Below are 16,374 nucleotides of genomic sequence, written 5' to 3' on the forward strand. Positions count from 1 at the left end.
TTTCCATTTTCTCCAACTCCAACTACACGAATGCAATGCATGCACACTAACCGATGTTAGTCCATTAAATCTTTTAATCAAGGTTTTCCAATTTTTTATTTCAACAAACATCACCTAAGTTAGTCGTCTCAGCCCCAATGCATTTCTATCATGCCAAGTCCAATGGACGAGCTCAAGACACTAACTTAGTGATTTAATATACAAGCAAGACCTCAATTTCAAAATCTTGTATTTTTCATATCAATATAACAACCACTTATATATATTTTCCATTTCAATACAACTATACAACAATCCATAACATAACCATTACAATTGAGATATTTCTGAATTACGACATTGTCACAAACATTCAACACAAAACAATTATTAATTAATCACCATACTCCCATGCATTCAAACATAATTATTTAACAACCTTTCATGACGATGTAATACCATAAGCGAGTACCTCGCATTATGTTACACACAACAATGAATTCATACACATATATTTCCAGCATAATCAAATATCTAAGACTCTATACATCGTCATTAAAAAGGATTAATGACTCTTACATGAAAACAAGTTTCCATGAGAGTTCCTAATCTACAAGACTCTCCAACTTTTGAGGGAATCGGAGAGAAAAAAACTTTAATGAAATACTCTTAGACCACAATGGTCTTCTCCCTCACCTGGATTTATGCAAGTTCCTTCTCCAACAAACAAACAAGATGTCACCTCCTATCCTTCAACTTCAGAACCTCTTCTCACAACATGCCAATATCAATCAAGAAAATAAATCAAATTCTACTCTATCTAAAACTAACAACTAAACTAGAATTTGTCAACAATTTATGAAATAATACGTTAAAAATAACACATACTACTTTGTTTTATTAATCTCTGCAATACATATAAAGTTAAAACCAATACTACAATAATTTAGCATAGGCCAAAAACTTACAAATAATCAAAACGACTTCATTTAAAATAGTTAAATTCCTTTTATAGATGATTAAAACACTTTCTATGTATAATTAAAAACACTGTCCATCCATGAATCAAATGGAAAAGTTACTTTAATAAGAAAACAACAATTAATTTGGATAGGTTTCAAAAGGATTATTATTTACTAAATAAAACTAACACCCTTTCTCTCAAATCCTTACTACACATGTTTAAAATAAAACAACATTGGTGACTTATCTAAAAGTATCAGTGGCTTCACGTGAGAATAATAAGAGGCTAGGGACCTGGGAATTGATGGTGTAAAGACAATTGATCTTTTAATTGTTTACATAGCCATAATGGTTCAAGTGAAATATATACTTTGTCAGATAAAGTGTAAAGACTACAAAGATACAAAAGGATTATTCTTTTTAAAAACCTTTTATTCTACCCTTCAATTAATAATTTCAACTTATGCACAATTTATACATATATAAGGGTTTTGTCATGCTATAACACAGTAACGAGAGATAACAAATGTATATATAGATGTTATGTACACTTCCATCAAAATAATGAAGATTATTCACATAAGTGCCCCAAGTAAAGTAATGAAGATCTGACCCTACTATATCTTGTGTCTACCATTTGGATAAAGCCAAGAAAATAATAATTTACCCTCATGTGGAACAAGGTAAGACTAACTTGAATTAATAAAGGAGAAAATTATTCAGGTGTAGAAATTTATTTTCGTGCAACCAAAGGCTTGAACAGAACATACATTTTGCAGGAGTAAAGAGAAGACATGATGATACAAGTAACTAATAGAAAATGAATTAGAAACTAAACCTTATCATAAGAAGTCATATGGGTGATAAAATGTTTCCATTCTTTCTTTCTCCCTTTTAAAGCGGCGGTTATTGATTTTTTAGTGGGAAAGACAACCTTATTTGTTCTCCCAATTGCTTTAGGGTTACTTACTTTTATGGTTAAGAAAAATAGGTCAAAACACTATTTAAAATTATATCTATTATTATTATTATACTTATCAAAATCAAAATAACAAAAATTCAATTTTAGATTATCCTAAAGTTTATCCACATAACAAATATAGATAATCTCAAAGAGATAACTTCATTAAAGATTAACTCAAGTAATTTGTAATCATTATCGAAAATAGTTTAGATAAACATTATAATAAACATAGTTATTCAAACTAAAATAAGATAATGTTATCAAAATGAATAAAATCAGTTATATTATTCAGTAAATTAATTACCAAAATGTGAATACTCATAAAACATATGTAATACAAATTTACTATGCATTACAAAAATATTCAAATATTTTAATAATGTAATACAATGCAATTTTTATCTTAAATTATATTTTTGAAACAAATCTAACTATTGGAAGATAAGGATTCACTTAACTACAAGATAACTAATGAACTAAGTTATCTAATCATAAATTTATTGGATAAACATTAAAAGATCAACAACTCATCTAAAAGTCATGTTTATCTATCTTTAGATTAGATAAAATTCATATTTTTCACTCACATAAAAATAGAAAATTGTAGGTTTTACAATTTGACTTTTCCTTTCATTTCAGTCTTGTCATGTACACATGTTCAACCATGGATCTCAATGATTTTACATGGGCTTGTAATGAGGCATGAATACAAAGGGAGTTCATTTTTCTAGATATAGAGAAGGAGGTAGACCATTAGTGCATACTCATACTCCCTTCACTTGTTCACTTTGAATTTCACTTTCAAATTTCTTATACCAAACCATCAGTTATGCTACCAACCATTTTGATTCTCCTTCTTCAATTGACTCCTTCTTATGATTCTTCATTTTTTTTGGGGTGATTCACATTTTATTTGATTTCCTTTCATTGTCTTATGCTCATCATTCACACTTAATTGAAGAAGTAGATTCTCTGATTCACTTTCCAACTCAGATATATAAATCACATATTCATCCATTTCCCAACTTAACAAATAAAAACCATATGCAGTAATGATCTTTCTCCATATGTATGGGGATTGATATATTTCATTGTGGCTTGACTGCATGATTTTCAACAAAAAAAAATTTAGCTCAAAAGGACTATAAAGAATTGGATTCATGATTCATAAAGGTTGACTTTCTAACTGTTGCTTAAATCTCCTAAACTAGACCTTAGTCATTTCCATGATATTCCATGCTTAATGGTAATTGACTGATAAGTGCCAAAAATACCTAATTTTTATACACTTTTCATGGCACTTGTCCTATGAAAATCATGCAAAACTGTTGGGGATATTTGAAATATGTTATTGTCTTAGCCCCACGTTGTCTAGTATTGGAATAGAGTAGAGTAACCAATATTATATATTGGACTCAAGTCTCATGTTATAATGTGCACTAGATATAAGCACCTAATAGAAACACCTCATGGGCAGGTGGGCCCATGGGTGTGCTAGGGTTTGTAATCCTTATTCTATAATAATATCTTTGGTAGCCACTCAACTCTCCTAGGGACGTAGGCACAAATGGCCCCGAACCCCGTTACCAAATTCTCTTGTTTCTTCTCTTCTATTTATTCTATGCCTTTATTTGATTGCTTGTCGGCAACGTTGCACAATGATCGCTTCCGCTGCACCAACAGTTGGTATCAGATCCAATTGGTAGATGGCTCTTAACCTATACAAAATATAATGGCTAAAGAGGTTGAATGCTTGATGGCTAGACAAGGTGCATCAAAGGTATTGACAAAGATAGAGTAGATGAGTTGAAGTAGAAGGAAACATGACGGAACTATAGTGTGGGCGATGTATGTATTGTTCCAGAACCCCATAAGTTCAAGTATTGGGTTAGGATCAAGGTGGAGATAAGGACTCATGTGTTGAGTTTGACCTAGAGACAGACGCTGACAATATCTCTCTAGATGTTGAAAGAATGTTCTCATTTGAGATAAGAAGTGAAATATCCTAATGGCGTTTCTGAGATGCCATAGTGAAATATGTTAATTGTTAGCAAATCCATAAGAGCATAGAGGTACTGACTAACTTTGATGTTGGGTATAACATGGGCATTGGCTTTGATGCAAGTTGTAACACGAGTATTGATAGAGATGTAGGGGTGTGACATGGGCATTGAATTGGATGCAAGGATGTGACACAAACATTAGTTAACAATGACGCAAGGTGAGTTCTATGGGTATACTCTTTATGGTGGAGTATGATAGTTCTTTTGAACTAGGATTGTCGGAGTGGACTATGGTGGTAACGGTTCAAGCTTTCAAAGGAAGATCTAAGGTTTAGTTTGACTCAGTATTGAAGAAGACAATTGTTGATGAACTTTTCTATAGATGTTCCAACATATCGAAAGACTTCCTAGAAATAGGTGGCTATGCGGTGTGTTCCATTTGATGGCGGTATGGGAAGCTACACTACAAGTTTGGAGAGATAGGCTCTTGGTAACATCATCAAAGATACTCAAAAGGTCTATGTTGTAAGGGAGCAGTTAAAGAGAATTAGACATTGAACAAGGTAGAGTCATATATTCGCTAAGGTGGAGATTCCTGCGTAGATTTCCTAAGGAGCGAGATATTCGTCTATTTCAATCAAGATGGAGATTGTTGGGGATGTTTGAAATATGTTATTGTCTTAGTCCCACATTGTCTAGTATTGGAATAGAGTAGAGTAACCAATGTTATATATTGGACTCAAGTCCCTTGTTATAATGTGCACTAGATATAAGCACCTAATAGAAAGACCTCATGGGAAGGTGGGCCCATGGGTGTGCTAGGGTTTGTAATCCTTATTCTATAATAATATCCTTGGTAGCCGCTCAGTGCTCCCGGGGACGTAGGCACAATTGGCCGAACCTCGTTACCAAATTCTCTTGTTTCTTCTCTTCCATTTATTCTATACCTTTATTTGATTGCTTGTGGCCAACATTGTGCAATGATCCCTTCCGCTGTACCAACAAAAACCAACTTAATTTAATACTTTTTAGATAAATTATCATATTTTGATTATATATTTTGTCCACCTCTTTTCCAAATCTTTGTCAAGTTTCTAGGAAAAATGAAGAGAAGAAAAATAATCAAAGAAGAATAGTCAAGCAAGGAGGTGCCCACATAAGCCACTTTTGATGCACACATGGCAAGCTAAGTGATTGGCCACAAGAATGAACCAAAAACAAGAAACTGCTCACCAAGTAGCCTGGTGTGGACACTCAGCACTGCCCAGCTGACCTGGCACCAACTTGGCTTGGTCAAGCACAAGCTTTACACGGTCAGACTCAATCATGGCCCAAGCCAACCTGTTGAAGCATGCAACTCGATGTGCACCTTCAGACTGCCCAGCTAGAACCACACACCTGGCCAAAGCAGGACAAGCTGATCAAGCACGCAACTCAGCGTGGCCACTTAAGCAGCCAGGCGGGTTGAACCCAACAAAGGGGTCAACTTGACTTCGCCACCAAGCAACTATGACATAATGCATGACCTTACTTGACAAGGCCTCTGAGGACTTTTTAGAGTAACTCACAATAGTTTGGTCAAGTAGCTGACTAAGCTGCTTGGTCATGGACCAAACGCATGCTGAAGGGTTTGGTGTGCTTGCCATGGACAAGTAGGTGAGCCAGGCGGTTACAAGTCTCTATAAATAGAGGACATCTTCCAAGGCTAAACATTAATTTCCATATTCAGTTCCACTTCAATTCTACATTCTTCTTCTTCACTTCTTCTCTCTAGATTTTCTCGTAACGGTTCTAAGCTTGTTCTAGGTAAACTCTTGTATTTTTTTACTTAGAATTCAAGAGGAGAAAAGAGATGACAAATGTGATACAAAAACATAATTTTGTAATCTCATTTGGGTCCAAAAGCATCTCATCCTTGGATAGATGGCTTATGCTTCTACACATTGATTTAGATTATGGTGTAATTTTTTTTCTTTTCCTCATTTGTATCACCTTTTGATTTCAATACATTCAAGTTATTATTTTTGGTTAAGTTTTGATTCTTTTAGATGTTCTTAATGCAGTTTTAGCTTGATAACCTAAAACTTGACTTAAAGATCCGAAAATGTTTCTTCTTAAAGTGTTGACAAGTGAACTAAAAACTATAACCTACACCATTATGTTCAAGGCTAAATGATGTTAATGGAGTCAGAAGTAGGATGTGACAACCTACTCCAATGAGTGACACTTAACTATTATTTAGTGGATTACATAAGATTTGAAAATCATCTTATCATACTAGGACACTAGAAGAAGGATTTAAAAATGGTGTGTGGAATTAACAGAAAGTATAACACATAACTTGTTAATATTTTTAAAAATCATTTGAGTCTAGAAATAATTCCATGCTTCAAAAGTTTTATGCAACATAACTCAAAAATCATCAAAAAGTTGTTTATCATTATTTTTGCTATAATATTCCTATATGGTTTTATTCTAATGCAATTCTCTTTGGTTCGACATAACCGTATATTGTACTACTATTGAATCTTGAAAAGAGATGCAAGTGTAACATAGTATAGTGTTGATTTATAAATTTTATTTGTTGATTAAAAGATTTCTAAAAACATAAGGTCAAACCAATTCATGGTTTGTAACTTTGTACATAGGAATAATATGCAAAAGAGTGCAATCCAATCAATGGTTTGTTACATGACAAATAAAGAGTGATGAATAATAATCTAACCATTAACATTTACTTTTTATCATTTACTTTCCGCAACTAACATTTATTTATTGCTTTATTCTTTATTCTTTATACCAACCCTTCGAAAGAAGTGGTACGACTAACTTTTAACTGTATTCTTTTGTTCATTTTATTCTTTGATACCAACCTTTCTTGAGAAATGGTATGGTTAACTTAATAAAATGAGACCGACCTTTATGGTATGGTTAAAAGGAAGCCGAAAATGGAGTAAATAAATAAAGTCACCAAATAAATAAGTTGTTCATCATTCATCACTCTAAAATAAAATAAACTTGCAAGACACTCGAATTATCCTTCAACAAAGTGACACTTTTTATTGTTTCCAGGCGAATTCCAACTGCCCATCGAATCTCGTTTTTCAACATTGCACAAAAATCAGGCAAAGGTAATTGACAAAATCTAGCAAAGTCACTCATCTGTGTTTGGATGCACTCTTCACCAGTTTGAAGGTTCTCTTCTTTTGATTAAACTGTTCATTATTCAACCTATTCAGTCTATGTCTGATTTATGCATCCATATACCGAAGTCAGTCAAACTCAGAACCCTAATCTCTTTCTATTCACAATATATACATAATTTTCTCTTTTCTAGCTTGAAAACACAATTGGATTTCTTTTTGAATTTCATTTTAACTAGGCACAATTTATTGAATTAAACACATTACTTCACACACTACACAGACAAAATTATACACAACTACACATATAGTTTAGTAGACATAAAGAACTTGCATCATAAAACACAAACAAATTAAACAAAAGAACCAATTTGTTGTTCTAAATGCTTATCACAACATCTCTTCATCTTCATCTTCTCCTTCAGCATCATCATCCCCATCTGCACCATAACTAGATGGTCAGCCAGTTGCTCCTACTCCCTGTAAATATACGCCTAACCCCGGGCCATGGGAATCGGATAGTAAAATCCTCTAAGCTAATCTAAAATTGGTTATCTGGATACTGGAGCTGGTATACTACATAGAAGCCTTGCTACTAGTGCATCTGCCCCTATCTCGAAATGTCATTCTAGAGCTCCACATGCTCCATATGAACTATGAGCTGATCAATCTATTGTTCCATACTTAAATTTTGATGTTGATGTTGTGGCTGATGCTGTTGATGGGATGGTTGTTGGTGGTGGTGCTGTGGAGGTGGTTGTGACTATCCTTGGCCCTGCTGGTTAACAACTTCCTCTTTGCAATTCTGCTAGATATACTGCTTAGTTATGGGTAGTTTCGTCTTGCAATTCTTTTGGATATACTTCTTAGTTATGGGTAGTTTGATCTTCTTGGTCGGGTTGACCTGTACTCCCTGCCGAGCACAAAGCATTGTGATCAACGAGGGAAAGCTCATGGTCCATTTCTTGCCCCCTTTAGAGCACAAAGCATTTAGATTTCATTGGCAATAATCTCTACAACATCAATCTGTAGATCTTGCAAGATGTTGTAGATGACGTAGCAGTCATACATGGGTAGGGTGGAGACATGGCTGTTTGGGATGACATTGTGGAGAAGGAAGATCATCTAGATTTGTGCTAATATGGTCATGTGGTTCCTATATATCCTCAAAGGTTTCCCATCACTATTAGTACTGTATGACATCCATGAAATTCATAGAAGCTCAGCTATGGCATCATTCATGAACCCAAGAGTATCATTGTAGGTCTCCACCAGCATCCGATGGTAGTCATCAAGATAGTCATCCCTCTTCTCATAGGGGTCATTTCATAGGGCATTGCTAGTATTCCTGTCATACCTGATGGTCTTGCCTCTGACCTAGGAGTTGTGCTCAAAAAATTCTCCGCCCTCCTCCGATGGGTAAGCATTAGCATAAAACTCCCTCACCACCTCGGGGTCAAACTTCTCATTTGACGATGCTAATGTCCACCATTTCAATCTGTTTAGGGGTCCAGTAAACTTTGGGAATTCATTTTGCTACAACTGGAACCGTCTCTTAAGTACGAAAACCCATTTGAGGAGGATAGTGAACTGCTCCTCCCTCTCCTTGGGAACATTAGGGACATAACCATTTAATTCATTTGGTCCCTTTAACTAGATTCATTTCAACCATCATAACCATTGCACTTTATTTAACCATTTCTCAACAAGAGCACATGAGTGTACCAAGTTCACCAGATGAACTTTGCAATCGTAACTTAGAAACCCTAGGTTCCCTTTTGATAACACTCATGGAATTTCAAAAACAAGAACAAATATTATATAGCATGATAATGTAGCACATTAAAACCTTAGTCAATTCTAAATATGCCTAAATCACAAAAAAGTTCTAACCATGCACATGATAGAAGTGTAAGGCTGAGATTACAACTAAGAGGGAATGAATTAGTTGACTTAAAATAATGGCCACTTTTTCTGCAAAATCAAGTGTTAAAGTGCATCGGAAAATATATGCATAAAATTAACAAGTAAAGTCAAAGAGATAAAGGAGAAGAGAATAACAAGGATTTTTATACTAGTTCACCTTCTTGTCCACCGAAGGCTACGTCTAGTACTCTTACAACACAAGAGATTTTTCCACTAAAGATTATGAGTTGTAATTAAAATATCTCACCTCGATATCTCTATGTACCTTACACACTCCTTAATACTTATTCACTTTTGGAAAACACCTTTCCCCAAGTGATTCTAATTTCCTTTCTTAACATACCCCATGAAAGAAAGTATTCTGCAATAATACTGTAGAATGTTGCACAATGGCGAAATTACCTTTACAAGTATGAAAGTAATGTAACTAGCAATCCAATCAACTCTTTTGTATACTTAGTAATAATGCTCTTTATAAGTTTATAAACTTGAAACACTTTCACTTTAAGCAACTTCAGAAAAATCAACTTTGAAAGTTTAAGAACTTGTTGCAAAAAGTACATAAAATAATTTCAAAATATATGGAAGAGCTTTTGAAAATTTGTATGAGATTTGTGTAAATGTTGTGTATTGTGATTGTGAGTTTCAATGCCTTTATATAGGCTTTCCAACCAGCTAAAATGTCTCTTTGAAAGGGTAGGAATTGATTGGAATGAATCCATGTCTTTTGGATTGAAACTCATTCACTTTGAATTTGAAAATGCGATACATCAACTCTAAGTAATCGATTACATCAATAGAGTAATTGATTACATCCATAGAGTAATCGATTACCGAAATTTTTTATCCATTGATCATTTATTTTTGAATTAGAGTAATCGATTATAACAAGTTTAGTAATCGGTTACTCAACTTTAAGAACACTGGTAATCTGTTACTCAAAGACAGTAATGGATTACTCTGATCAGTTTTAAGTTGGATAACTCTTTTCTCACACTCGTAACTTGTTACTTAGATGAAGTAACCCGTTACACACTATTTTTGAAAATTGTTTTAAGTATTTTAAAAGTGTTTCAATTTTCTTTTAAAAATAGTTTGAGCATTACTACTATTATACAATCAAGACTATAGGATAAAATTACCTATTTTAAACTTAGGCTAAAAGTCTTGAATATCTTGAAGCTTGAATCTTCATTGTCTTTATAAGTATTCTTCCTTTTCTCCTTTTTAGTGATGTTGGTGTCTTCATCAAAACCGTGCCAAGGTCAGGAGCAAAGTTCTTCTTCACAATCTCCCCCTTTTTGATGATGACAAACCAATATCTTCTTAATAGTGTAATTTTCTGAGAGCAACATACTTTGTGATATTCAGGACTTATCTTGAGTATGCACCCCCTATCTTGTATACTCCCCCTTTCATTTCGAGTTGTGTGCCTGAAATGTTTTAAACAAAAAATATACTCTCCCATCTTTCCAGCACAATATATATAGATAACATACAATATGTATATGATAAGCATAAAGGTAATCATAAGATATAACATACACATCGCAATACATATCATAAAAGTACAAAGATGTTCAAGCATTAATAATGCAAACAACAATACAAATAACATAATAGAAATTTGTCCAAAACTAGGAGAAATTAACATTACAACCATAAAATCCTAACAACAGATAAAGTCTAAGATTCAGGCTCAAAATTGTCTTCATCAATGTCCATGCTACTCAGCTTAGAAGAGAGACAATGAAGTTCAAAATGGATTTGTTGATTATAACTATCAAAGGCATCCATTCGGTTAGTGATGTAGCCTCGAAGAGAAATCAACTCATCCATAATCATCTGATTTGAAGGCATGACAACAGATGAGGAAGATTGAGCATAAAACTCAGAAGTTTGAGGTTCAGAAGGATTAGTAGGGGTAGGTTCTTGTTTAGCAGCAAGAGGTCTATATTTCTTATGCTTGTAGGTCCGGTCACGAAGATCAAATGTGAAGCCCATTTTGTGAATTACATCCACATCAATATGACTTTCATGAGGGTTAAGCGGGACGTTAGTTTTTCCAGCAGCAGAAGCATCGAAATGCTCAAGAATTGTTGTTACGAAGATTGCATATGGCAAAGGGCTTTGTGTTCCTCTTACATACCACATTTGTCTCATTGTCATCAGAGTGCAATTGATTTTCAGATTAAATTTCATAGCATACATCAACTGGAGTTCTATGTCACTTATTTGAGAGTAATTTGAAAATTTTGGTATGATGACATAGCTCAAAAAATAATGAAGCAAACGGTCTTCTAGTTTGAGATGTCCAATAGAAAGGATATCTCTATTTTTAACAGTTTCACCATAACCCTATTGCTTAAGTGTTTCTATTTACTCTCAAGGCAGAAACCTCCCATGCTTCTCTGATAGGGTATGTTACAACACAATGAACTCATGGTTTTCAAATCCAAAGTAATGTCTTTTCCTTTTACGTAGGAAGTAAGACGGTTTTTTCTAAAGTTCATGTTACAGTAAAATACTCTAATCAGTTCATGATATATTTCGTTTGATTCACAACAGAAATCGAAAAGGTTATGTTGTCTCAATAGATAATGAAATAGAAAATCTTCAAACTCAAAATTTTCGAGATTACCGTATTTGGGAGTAAAGATAGTGCGACCATGGAAGTGCTCCTTAAAGAGTTTACGTTGCTCATCATTTGCTAGAAATCGCGTTAAGTCAAGAGGGTTGGATTCCAAAAATGAAGTTTCTTGGTCTCTTTGAGTAGGATTGGTGCGATGCTTCTTGGTTCTATATGAGGAAGCCATTGAAATGAGTTTTTGAAAAGTTAGGTTTTTGGGATTTGGAGATATGGAGGTTTTTGATTTAGGCCACTAAATATGAAAATGATGGTTTAGAAGTGTTTAGAAGTGAAAATGTAATATGAAAGCACACAAAAATCACTCAAAATATATCAAAACCTAAGATTTTAGAGAGAGAGAGAGAGGTGTTCACGAAGAGGGTTTGAAATGAGGAAGAAAATGAGTTTGAAAAAGTTTAAAAATTCAGAAAAAATACATACATCACAGCACTGAGTAATCGGTTACTCACTTTGAGTAATCGATTACTCGAATTAAACTTTTTAAACTTTTCAAACAACAACATAAAGTAATTGATTACTCATTTTGAGTAATCGGTTACTGAAACATGTTATTCAATCCTGTAATCGGTTACTCTCAAGTGTAATTGATTACTAACCCCAAAAAAACTTATTTTTAGGCAAAATTAAGCTATGAAAATGATTTTTAACCCAAAAATTGAAATTTTGAAACATAAATAAACACATTTAAGTTCAAGTAGGCATGAAATAGATATAATGAAACACACCTATAATCATATATAAGCATTTAAGATAAGTATGATTCATCAAGAATGCATAATTCTCGTCTAATTTTATAAAAACGGATCTTTTGCCAATGGTTTAGTGAATATATCTGCTAGTTGGTTGTGAGTATCAACAAATTCTACAGACACATCCTTCTTTTGGACATGGTCCCTAAGGAAGTGATGTCTTATATCAATGTATTAGATTCTAGAATGCATAACAACATTCTTTGTGAGGTTTATAGCATTTGTATAGTCACATTTTAAAGGAATGCACCCCAAGTCTAAGCCATAATCTCGTAATTGTTGTTTGAGCCACAACATTGTGAACAACAACTACCTGCTACTATATATTCAGCTTCAATAATGCTTAGGACAACATATGCTTGTTTCTTGCAAGACCAAGAGACTAAAGCATTTCCCAAAATATGCAAGTACCACTTGTAGTTTTCCTCTCAGATTTGCATCCAGCAAAATCTGAATCCGAATATCCATCCAAATCACATATACATCCTTTTGGATACCACATCCCAACGTTAGATGTACCCTTAAGATATTTCATGATTCCCTTAACGGCAACTAAGTGTGATTCTTTTGGTTTAGATTGATAGCATGCACACAAACATACAATAAACATTATAGCAGGTCTACTGGGAGTTAAATATAAAAGAGATCCAACCATACCTTGATACTTTGATATTTCAATGATTTTTCCTGCTTTATCCGTATCAATGTAAGTACCGGATCCCATAGGAGTAGTTATGGCTTGCAGCCATCCATGTCAAATATTTTTAGCAAGTCTCTACAATACTTGGATTGACTTACAATAATGCCATTATCAAGTTATTTGATTTGAAGTCCGAGCAAGTAATTTAACTTCCTCATCATGGACATTTCAAACTCTCCTTGCATAATTTTGTCAAATTAACTACACAAAACCTCATTAGTAGAACCAAAAATAATATCATCTACATAAATTTGAACAGGTAGAGTATGATGATTTATTATTTTGAAAAGAGTGTAGTGTCGACCTTTCCTTTGTTGAAACCTTTTTCAAGTAGAAATTTAGTTAGACGATCATACCATGCACAAGGAGCTTGCTTTAAGCCAAAGAGAGCTTTCTTAAATTTATACACATAAGAAGGATGTCTGTAATCTTCAAAACCAAGAGGTTGTTCAACAAACACTTCTTCTTGAATGTAGCCATTGAGGAAAGCACTCTTTACGTCCATTTGATATAACTAAAACTTTAAAAAATCAGGCATATGCAAGTAATAGCCTAATAGCTTCAAGTCTAGCAACCGAAGCGAAGGTTTCATCAAAGTCTTTACCTTCTTCCTTATTGTATTCTTGGGCTACTACTCTAACTTTATTTCTAATAATAATACCATTTTCATCAGATTTATTTCGAAATACCCACTAAGTTCCAATAACATGCTTTATGAAGTATTCGTTGGGTAGTGATACTCGTATTTAATTCAGTAATAATGTTGTCAATAGGATGATCTCGATGAGTTCTCCATTCTTTTGGTAAATCTGTATGAATATGCTCCTCTTGAGATGGTAGATTATCATTCATTTTCAAATGCTCAGTATCAGTTGCAGGTTCAATAATAGAAATTTCATTTGAGGATGAACTTGGAAATTCGTCCTCATCAGGAGTTAACCCATCCTTTATTTCATGATTGCTTTCATCAAAAGATAAATGAATGGATTCTTCCATGGCTAGAGTTCTTTTATTAAAAACTCTATAAGCTTTACTCGTAAGAGAGTAGCCTAGGAAGATGCCTTCATCAACTTTTGCATCAAATTTGCCTAAGTTATCCTTACCATTATTCAAAACAAAGCATTTACAACCAAATATATGAAAATGAGAAATGTTTGGTTTTCTACCTTTGAAGAGTTCATAAGGGGTTTTCTTAAGAATTGGTCCTATAAGAACTCGGTTTGAAACATAACATGCAATATTTACTACATCAACCCAGAAATATTTTGGGAGCTTAGTTTCATTCAACATTGTATGAGTCGGTTCTTCTAAAGACTGATTCTTTCTTTCGACAACACCATTTTGTTGTGGTGTTCTAGGAGCAGAAAAATTGTGACTGATACCAAGATCATCGCAGAATTCTTCAAAAGAAGAGTTTTGAAATTCTCCCCCATGATCACTTCTAATAGCAGCGATTTTAGTGATTTTTTATTTTGGACTCTTTTAGCATAAACGCTAAAGGCTTTGAATGCCTCATTCTTAGAAACTAAGAAGAGTGTCCACGTGTATCTCGAAAAATCATCTACTATAAAAAGAGCATAGTAATTACCACCATAACATTTTGTCCTTGAGGGGCCAAACAAGTCCATATGTAGTAACTGCAATGGTCTATCGGAAGAAACCATATGCTTAGGTTTAAAAGAAGTTTTTGTTTGTTTACTCATTTGACAAGCACTATATAGTTTGTCTTTAAAAAAAATTATTTTAGGTAAACCATCAACTAAGTCTTTCTTAATAAGTTTATTCAAATGGTCCATATGTATATGAGCAATTCTTCTATGCCAAAGCCAAGCATCATGATTATCATTTGCAAATAAACATGTTATTGGTAAAGATGAATCTATGTCAATCATATATATATTGTTTATCCCTTTAGCAACAAGTTTAGATTTTTTAGAGTTCTTACTTTCAATGAAGCACTTATCTGGGTAGAATGTCACATGGAAGCCTTTGTCACATAATTGAGTTATGCTCAGAAGGTTGTGCTTGAGTCCTTCAGCATATAGTACACCTTTTATAGTTGTTGATGGTGACTTTCCGATTCTATTAACTCCAAGAATTTGTCCCTTGTTGTTATCACTATAAGTGACATATCCTTTGTCCCTTGGAGTGAGGACATAGAACTTCTTTCTATCACCCATCATGTGTTTTGAGTAGCCGTTATCCAAGTACCATAATTTGCAGGCGGCTCTCAATTTTTCCTACAAAACAATTGAAGTTTTATTAGGTACCCAATATTCTTTGGGTCCTACATAGTTAGTAACTTTCTCAACCCATTTAAAATGATATAGGGGTACACCATATTTTATAATTTTACACGTATTTGGTGTATGTCCTAGGTTCTTGCAATATGTGCATGTGGGTTGATTATCATGTATCCTAGATTTATTTTTAATATTTTTAAAAACATGGATATCTTGTTTTTCAAAGTTTATCTTAGTTGGGATACAATGTTTTGGTATGTTGAGTGTCTTTGATCACTTATGATCTTTTCCAAACTTTTACTACTCTTGTTCATTTTATTAAGTTCAAGACTCAATGTTGAAACTTTATTTTCAAGAGTAATACAGTTTTGACATGAAGAAGATGATGGTTTGTTTCTAAATGCATCTAACTCTGATTTTTGTTTTAGAAACATTTTAGTAAGTTTGACATATTCATCATGCAAGTCATTGAAAGCAGTTTGTAATTCAGAAGAATATAGTTGAGTGTCATTTACCTCTTCATCATCAGAATGATGAGATGCCATTAAGGAGAGATGTGCTTGTTCCTCATTTTCAGGTTCAGAGGCGGAACTAATGTCATTGTCTTCCCAAGCAATGTAGGCTCTTTGTCCATTCTTTGTTTCATTCTTGCCTTTGAAAGAATTCTTCTTTAGATTAGGACAATCCATCTTCATGTGACCAGCTTTGCCACATTCAAAGCATGTGAAATTTCGGTTGGAAGTGGAGGCGTCATTGTTCTTGGTGAATTTCCTTGTTTGTCCGGTTCTTCACAAAAAGACTCATGTCTTCCATCTCTTCCTTATCAGATTCATCTTCTAATGACTTGGATTTGTCCACTATAGCCTTAAGAGAGATATTCTTTGCCTTGAGATCATACTACACCTTCTTCTTATCTTCATCATTCCATGAAGACTAGGGCTTTATTTCCCTTACACTGTTCACAACGGTGAAGAGTTCATATGGTCCTTCTTCAACTACATTCCATATATCCAAGTCTTGAGATGCTATGAAGATTCTCATTCCGATTTTCCAG

General features: G+C 33.8%; 1 long non-coding RNA gene across 1 annotated transcript; it reads right to left on the reverse strand.

Moving 5' to 3' along the window:
• LOC109360216 lies at positions 480-15,742 on the reverse strand. Its single transcript, XR_002109139.1, has 3 exons — positions 15,732-15,742; positions 9,244-9,254; positions 480-589 (listed from the first exon to the last, which is right to left on the reverse strand). It is a non-coding gene; the product is annotated as an uncharacterized LOC109360216 (long non-coding RNA).

The sequence above is a fragment of the Lupinus angustifolius genome, chromosome LG11, assembly GCF_001865875.1.
Source record: "Lupinus angustifolius cultivar Tanjil chromosome LG11, LupAngTanjil_v1.0, whole genome shotgun sequence".
NCBI lineage: Eukaryota > Viridiplantae > Streptophyta > Magnoliopsida > Fabales > Fabaceae > Lupinus > Lupinus angustifolius.